This window comes from Palaemon carinicauda, chromosome 4, assembly GCF_036898095.1.
Source record: "Palaemon carinicauda isolate YSFRI2023 chromosome 4, ASM3689809v2, whole genome shotgun sequence".
Classification (NCBI taxonomy): Eukaryota; Metazoa; Arthropoda; class Malacostraca; order Decapoda; family Palaemonidae; genus Palaemon; species Palaemon carinicauda.
In genome coordinates this window covers 151147156-151155305 of record NC_090728.1, presented here as the reverse complement: position 1 = coordinate 151155305, position 8150 = coordinate 151147156, and positions in this window count along the sequence as shown.

Here is an 8150-nt window from a genome sequence, read left to right as displayed (position 1 = left end):
AACCATTTTTGAGTAATTACATGTTATGAGATTTTCCGTCTAAGGCTCTAAGCCATTCTAGCCGAGAAGGGACCAATCACAATTGATCATCAGAAACTGTTTTGAAATAGAGGAAGGAGAGAGAGAGAGAGAGAGAGAGAGAGAGAGAGAGAGAGAGAGAGAGAGAGAGAGAGAGAGAGAGACTTAGTGTCATTGGTTCAAATTGTCGTTAGATTGCACTATTCTTGTGATGATGATATCTGGTATTTTCGGTCACCATGATCTACCTATCAATAATGGAAAGCCAATAAAACTTATGCTCGTATATATGAACACCTGGTGAACGGCAGGAAAGACAGATAGAGATAGGAAGGGATATTGAGGTCTATCTGGTTATAAATAAGTCAAATGATAACTAAATGAATGTTGGAGTTGAAAGGATTGAATAGAAATTTCGTATACAATTCCAGAGGTAACTCTGCTTGGAAAATGTAACATGCCCTGGCAAAGATTATTAAACGAGTTTCACCTTCAACCTTCACTCTCCAGGCTATGAAGCGAACCTGCAACAAGCAAAGTAAGTTTTATATATTTTTTTTACTAAGAAAAATGAAATAAAACAAATTGCGAAAATATTCATCAGTGAAAGTTTGAATGGAGTTATACAACTGGAACAATCTAACAATAGCGTTGCATTGAAATATTCCTTGGAGTAACGTTCACAGCTTTGATAACAAAATGTCTGACATTCTAAGTGACTTATTTGATCACAAGGTCCTACTTAATTGAGAGGGACGAGACTAAGAAAGATTTAAAACAAGAAAAAGTATTTTCGTGGCTTTATTACGTCCTAGGCGGATTATTTTAGCAATCCATGTTTGCCAACAGTTATATAAGCGGATGAGCAACTTGGTGGAGTACCGAGAACTTTGACTGTGGAGGAAATGGCACCCTAAATCTCAATGAAGTCACTGGCAGAAGGACGACGGATTGGGTTTAAGGTGATAGACAAGATTTCTTTTCAACTTTTACTCCTGATGCCAGGCGAGTGATTTTACTTGAACTAGTATGGACCAGCAGGGGTCACTTGCCTTAGTTAGATAGGGTCTGCACATCACAAGGAACTGGCTATCCTTTCATAATTTAGCAAATGAATCCTCAATGGATTTAGTCAGTCTATGGAAAGCAAAAATGAAAGAATGGCCCCAAGTCAAGGGCGCAGTGGGGTGCTAAGAATCTCAATGTTTATAAATACTAAAAAAAGCGTGAAAATTGGTGATTGGGATGTTAGAACCATGAATCAGATTGGGAAGTTACAGCAAGTGGAGAATGAATTTATGAAATATAGTTAAAATATCTTGGCGCTAACAGAAACACAATGTAATAGGATTTATAAAGAAATCATAGACTAAGGGAATATTCTGTATATATCTACTCAGGAAGAACAGAGAGAGTTAGAAGAGAAGGGTTAGGGATGATGAGGAAACCAAGGGCAGAAAAGGCATTAACGGAATGAAGAGCTGTAAATAGTACATTGTTACTTGCAAAGTTTAAATCAAAGCAGTACAATATGAGCATTATAGTTTTCTATGCACCAACAAATAATTCCCCCGAAGAAAGGAAAGGCAAATACTATGAAGAACTGCAGAGTGTAATAGAAGAGATCCCGGAGACTTCAATGCTAAAATTGGAAGGAACAATCAAGGTATAGAGAATGTCATAGGTGTTGAGGGTCTTGATGAAGTTGCATATGAAAATGGGACACACTTTATGAGTTTTTGTTCAACAATCAATCTTGTTATTGGATGTATTCTTTTCCAGCACAAGGACATCTACAAATATACATGAACTTCACCATGTGACAATTAGAAGAACCAAATAGATCACGTAGCTATTAATAAAGAGAGAAGCAGGGCTCTGAGAAATGTAAGAAGCTATAGAGATGCAGATACCGGTAGTGATCACCACCTCCTCATTGCCCCACTGATATTAAAACTGAAAGCACCCAATAAAAATGTATATAGAACACCGAAGCTTGATACAACTAAGCTTATAGAAGATGAGCACAGAGAAACCTTTGCAATTGAATGCAGAAATTGATTTGCAGTTTTAGAGATTTTAAGAAACGAAGAGCAGGCAATTAATGAACAATGGTGTGATTTACAAATCTAATCTCTCAAGGGGCTTCCCTCTGTTCATCCTATTTGGAAGTACTGTAACTTCATCCTGTATTGGTACATGAATAGATTCTGAATCTACATCGGATGTCTGAGCATCCTGGTTAATATTTGATTCATTTGATCTAACTGCTTCTGAAAATTTTCCATCTCTAACATTCACATCATCTACAGGATTTTTATTTAATAGCTGTAATCGATCAACATGACGTTTTACAATATTTTCATCAACTGGAACATCATGATGTAAATTTCCTATCCCTCTTATAATTTCTCCTGGTACCCACATTTCTCGAGTATTGTATGATCTTAACATGACATTAGATAAAGGGAAAATATGTCTTACTTTTGAGAGACTTTCTAATTACTTATACCATTTTTTCTTCTAAATCACTTAGCAAACTTGGATAAAACAAATCTGACTTACATATAATCCTCCTCCTCATCAACACATTTGATGGTGTCACACCTGTTGGGCTGTGTGGCGTTGTTCTATAAGACAATAAAAACTTTGACACATGAAAAAATATGTTATTTACATTTGCTTTTCTACACTTCATGTTATGTTTGAACAAATCTTTCAGCCTCTTCGTTCGTGGAAGGGTGATACATTCCTGAAAAAGTATGCTTAATACCATTTACATTACAGAACTCTTTCAACTCCTAGGAGGTAAACTGTGGACCATTATCAGTCACAATTCATTCTGCAATACCATGTGTAAAAAAAAATTGCATTAATTATTTTACAATTGTGTAAGACGTTGTTGTCGTCATTGGAACTACCTTCTGGCCATTCACTGTAAGCATCTACAATTATCAACAACAAAAAAATAACCAAAGAAAGGACCTGCAAAATCTATGTACACTCTTTGCCATGGATACCTGGATAACTCCAATGGGTGCATTCTAGCAAAATGAGGATTTTTCTGTTGCGTAACACAATTCATACAATTTCTCACTAATAATTCAATATCTCTAACTACACCTGGCCACCAGACAAAAATCCTTGCAAAATACTTTGATCTGACATGTCTTGGTGATCAGCATGTATTGCAGACAAAACCTTATTCCCCAGTGAGGTAGGAATAATTACTCCTACCCATTCATTATACAACCTTATGATATGACCAATTCACTCCAAATATCCTTATATGGCTAACAATTTTCCTCATTTCCACATAAATCCCTTCCTGTCATCTAGCTCTCATAAAGCATCTGCATTACCCATCTTTGATATAGGACCATATTCTATATCATAATATGTGGCTAATGTAATTGCCCAACGTTGTAGTCTTGCAGCTACGAACATAGGTAAACTGGCTTTTGGACCTAATATTGTTAATAGTGGTTTATGATCTGTAACAAGTGTGAACTTATTCCTTGTTCAATACTCTAAAAGTGAATGCGATTGGCTTTTCTGTTCCATCTGGCATCACATAAGATAATACTGCATCTAGAACTATGTTCGATGTGTCACAAACTAATCTAATTGGTAAATCCATTTGGTAATGTACTGAAATTTAGGTGATGTTATTTCCTGCTTGTTTCCTTCAAAAGTTCCTGACAATCTTTTGTCCAATGAATATGCGATTGTAGATAAATCCTGAAAGAAGCTCCTATAAAATGTTACTAAACCTAAAAATGATTGTAATGCCTTAACATTTTCTGGTACCTTTGTTGATTGTACTGCTTTAATTTTCTCCTTAGTCTTGTGGATACCTTTGCCATTAATTACAAAACCTAAGTATTCCACTGAATCAGCTTCTAAAATATATTTGTTCTTATTTACTCTACCATTTTGTTAATTCAACTTCTTCAGAACTGTCTGCAATCTTTCTCTATGTTCTCTTTTATCTTTACCAGAGACTGGAATATCATCTATGAAAATTAGTACACCTTGCATTCCTGATAAAAATCTTATCCATAGTTTGTTGCTCCTCTATAAGGCAATATCTTTGGAATATACAAACCTAAAAATGTATTTACTGTACATAATTCTTGTGATTTTTTATCCCTAGGAAGCTGTTGAAATGCTTATCTAAGATCCAACATAGAAAATACAATTACATCCTAACATAGTTGCAAGCATGTCTTTCGGATTTGGTTATGAATGTTGAGGTACCTGGAGCTGCGGATTCAACGTTACCTTGTGATCTCCACATAATCTAACCTGACCATTTTCCTTCACAATAAGAACTAATAGTGTAGCCCAATCTGAGTGTGTAATCTTTCCGCATGAGCCTTCACTTTTTAACCTTTTGATTTCTGTTTCAGCTGCACTTTTCAATGCATATAGTACTGTCCATGGAGCAAAAAATCTAGAAGCACTATCAGATGTCAAAATTGCTTTTGCGATCTTTATTGTATTGACTTTTTCAAATACGTCTTGAAACTGATAGAATATTATCCACAGACACTTCATTCTTGTGTTCATCTTGTGTCTTTTTGAAAATCAATAAATGATTAAATCCTTCATAACATATGCTACTAAATTTATAACTACGTTAAAACATATTCTATCATTGCAATACTGTGCAACATTACTATTAACACACGTAGCGAAATTACAGTACAAATACACAAAAAAAATCCTGGATATCAAATTACATTTGGGATACTATAAAAAGGAGACAGAGACAGAAAGAGATTGTTGAATGTTTTCGAGGAACTAAGGAAAATTACAAGGTAGACTATGCTAAGTATTCCAGTATTGATAGTGAAGTCAAAGGAAAAGCCAGGAATGACTGGAGAGAATCTTTAGACAGGAAAGTAGATGAGGCTGACAAAGATATGAATTCAGGGAGTGGCTATGGTGTAAGAATTGCTCACAGAATTATCAATGAAATCTCTAATGTGGCAAAGAAGAAGCATATACCAAATAAAAAGAGAGATGGATCTGTTATAACAACAGAAGATGAAGAAAGGCAACGTTGGGTGAAACACTCTGGTGAGGTCAGGAATGGGAAATATGAAGGGAATAATTTGATTGATATACCTGAAGCTGAGGAAGACCTTAATGTGCCCATGAATGAATTCAGTGTGTTTGAAGTCGAAGCTATCATTAAATAACTAGAGATGGAAAGCCTTTGGATGTGATGGAATAAATGCTGAGATAATATTTGCCGTAAATAAAGTGACTCCCAGAATAATTACAAAATTATTTTGTAGAATGTGGAGTGAAGAGCCAAAACCTGAGGAATTGGAGCTAGGAGTGTTGATGAAAATAGCCAAAGAAAGGAAATCTGACAGATTGCAATAATTGCAGAGGTATCACACTTACGTCAGTTGTCATTAAAGTATATAGTATGCACATTCTAAAGAGACTACATAGAAAGATTCATGAAAAGCTGAGAGATGAACACGCGGGATTTAGAAAATGTAAAAGTTGTTTTGACCAAATTTTCATTTTAAAATATGTGGTACAGCAATGTATAGAATATAGAGATTCACTTTTGATGGAATTTGTGGACTATGAAAAAGCCTTTGATAGTGTGCATTGGCCAATTTTGTGGAGAGTCCTGCATTATCATGGAGTTCGTCTTAAATATGTAAAGTTAATTAAGTCTGTTTATGAGCATATCAAATGCAAAGTTAATATTAGTGGAGTCCTATCAAATAAATTTCCAGTGAACAGTAGAGTATTCAAAGGGAATGTGTTGTAACCTATGATGTTTATCCAGCTTATGGATTTTGTAATTCACAGTTGAGGAATGTGGAGAAGGATTTGACTGGATTGGTAACAGGAAATCAGCTGACCTACAGTATGTTGATGACGCTGTCTTTATCAGTAAAACGCCACAGGACTTGAAAAGCTTGCTTACCAGAATGCATGAAATATCAAATGAGATTGTACTCAAGATAAATAGAAGAAAAATAGAGATGGTGATAACGGAAAATGCAATGGAAGATAAAATATCATTTGAAGGAGAAAGAATTAATGAGGTGGAATCATTTAAATATTTAGGAACTATGGTCTCTAATAAAGGATCTTTAGAATTTGAGTTTAGTGAAAGATTGAAAAAAGCAAATCAGACAATGGCTAGGATAAGTAACATTTGGAAATCAAATCTCCTGAAATTACATAAAAGAATTTGGCTATACAGTATATCAGTTTAGGGAGATCGGTGTTACTGTATGGACATGAGTAGTGGTATGACAATGAAACAATATCCAATAGATTTTGTAGATTTTAGAACAAAGCCCTCAGAAGAATATGTGGAGTTAAATAGTGGGACAGTACTAGAAATGAAACCATAAGAGAGATTACTTTAGTGTCATATGTGGATGAGATCATGGTGGGGGATAAATGGAGATGGTTTGGGCATGCTCTTCGCACTCCCCAAGAGAAATTAGTTCAACAAACGTTCAACTGGGCACCCCAAGGTACTAGAATAGTTGGAAGACACATACCTAATTGGCTGAGGACTATAAAGAGTGAAGTAGATGATGAATGGAGAAATAGATTAATAAGCTCAAGATAGAGACGACTGTTGAAATCTAGCCGATGCGCTTTGCATCAATAGGCGTACGAGGAGATCATGATGATGGCTTTATTCACAGTGACGTTGGTAAACACCCTGCTGTTAAAATTGTGCTGGACGCGAAGAGGTTCCTATATCTATCTTTATATTACTAATGGCCAAGACAATACAGTTTTCCCTTTTCCACATTAATAAGACCTTGTAACTTTAGAAATAATAATAGATGGTATTTCCCTTCCTATTGGATTTTTTTTTTTTTTTTTTTTTTTTTTTTTTTTTTTTTTACTTTACGTTAAGTAACTGCAAAAATTAACCAGGTTCAGAGTCAATAATGTTTGCTTGATGAATTTGTATCATCTCTTTACTATCTAATTTTAAGTTTGAGGGCATTCTTTTCTTTCAACTTCCAAGCAAATATATAAAAAAAAATGTCAGTCATAGTAAAAACCACTACTGTATTTAGTTAAAAAAATTAACTTACAAATAATCTACCTTGGTACCCTAGGTACCCTAGATTATCAGTAATTATCAGATTTAGAAAACTCAACTTAGTTAAATCGTTTATTGCTACCCTTCTCAACAGGGAGCTGCTATTGCCGACATTATGAGATTATTCTCATATATATCTAAGTTATCTGGATCCTTTCCTACCAGTCAGATTTTGATTGAACAGAATGGCCGGGGGTAAGACGAAAAATCAATAAAGTTCATTTAAAATACGTCCCAGCAATATATGAATCATTATAATAGCTCTCATTAAACTAGATTTAATCTCCCCCCAGTTATGAAATCTCATTGCAACGTTAAGCGATTAATTTTGCGCAAGGTTGAGAGTCATTAATTACGGAAGTGAAATTTTCCCAAGGTAAAGCAATTCATTATCCGACGAAGCAAGAACCCTTGATACCTCGAGATTCATCGGCTGCTGCGAATCGCAGTAGAGACTGTGAATCTTTTTCTGCCTCCGGGGAAAACGAGGCGATCGCTGATCTAGAAATTGCTTGCTTTGAAGATTAATTAATTGCTGACGCAAGTTCCAAGATGCACTTGCTTGGCTCGGAGGGAATGTTTAAAGAGAGAGGCATTAGATAAAAGTTACGAGACATTTAACATGAAGAGTGTATGCTTTTTGCATCGTCTAAGAATGTGCGTTAAAAATAGCATCAAGGTTTTCTTTTGCCAGAGAATGAAAATATGTATAGAGATTATTATACATAACCTTTTAATCGGATTTAATTTCTTATCAAATAAGTTGATTCAATGTATCAATTTAATTCGGTGATGATACTGAACCAAAGAAACGTGAATTTTGTTTTTTTTATAGTTAAACAATGCAACGTTTGATGCATAGTGAGCTTAGAACTATATATGACATACGCTGAACCATTTCTTATTTTATATACGCTCGTTGCTTTTATAACTATGAGAAAAACTATTTGGAATTGAAGAAGCTGCATAGGACACATATTTCTCGCTTCAGTCTGTAAGAGATTTAGATGACAGGGAATTATTT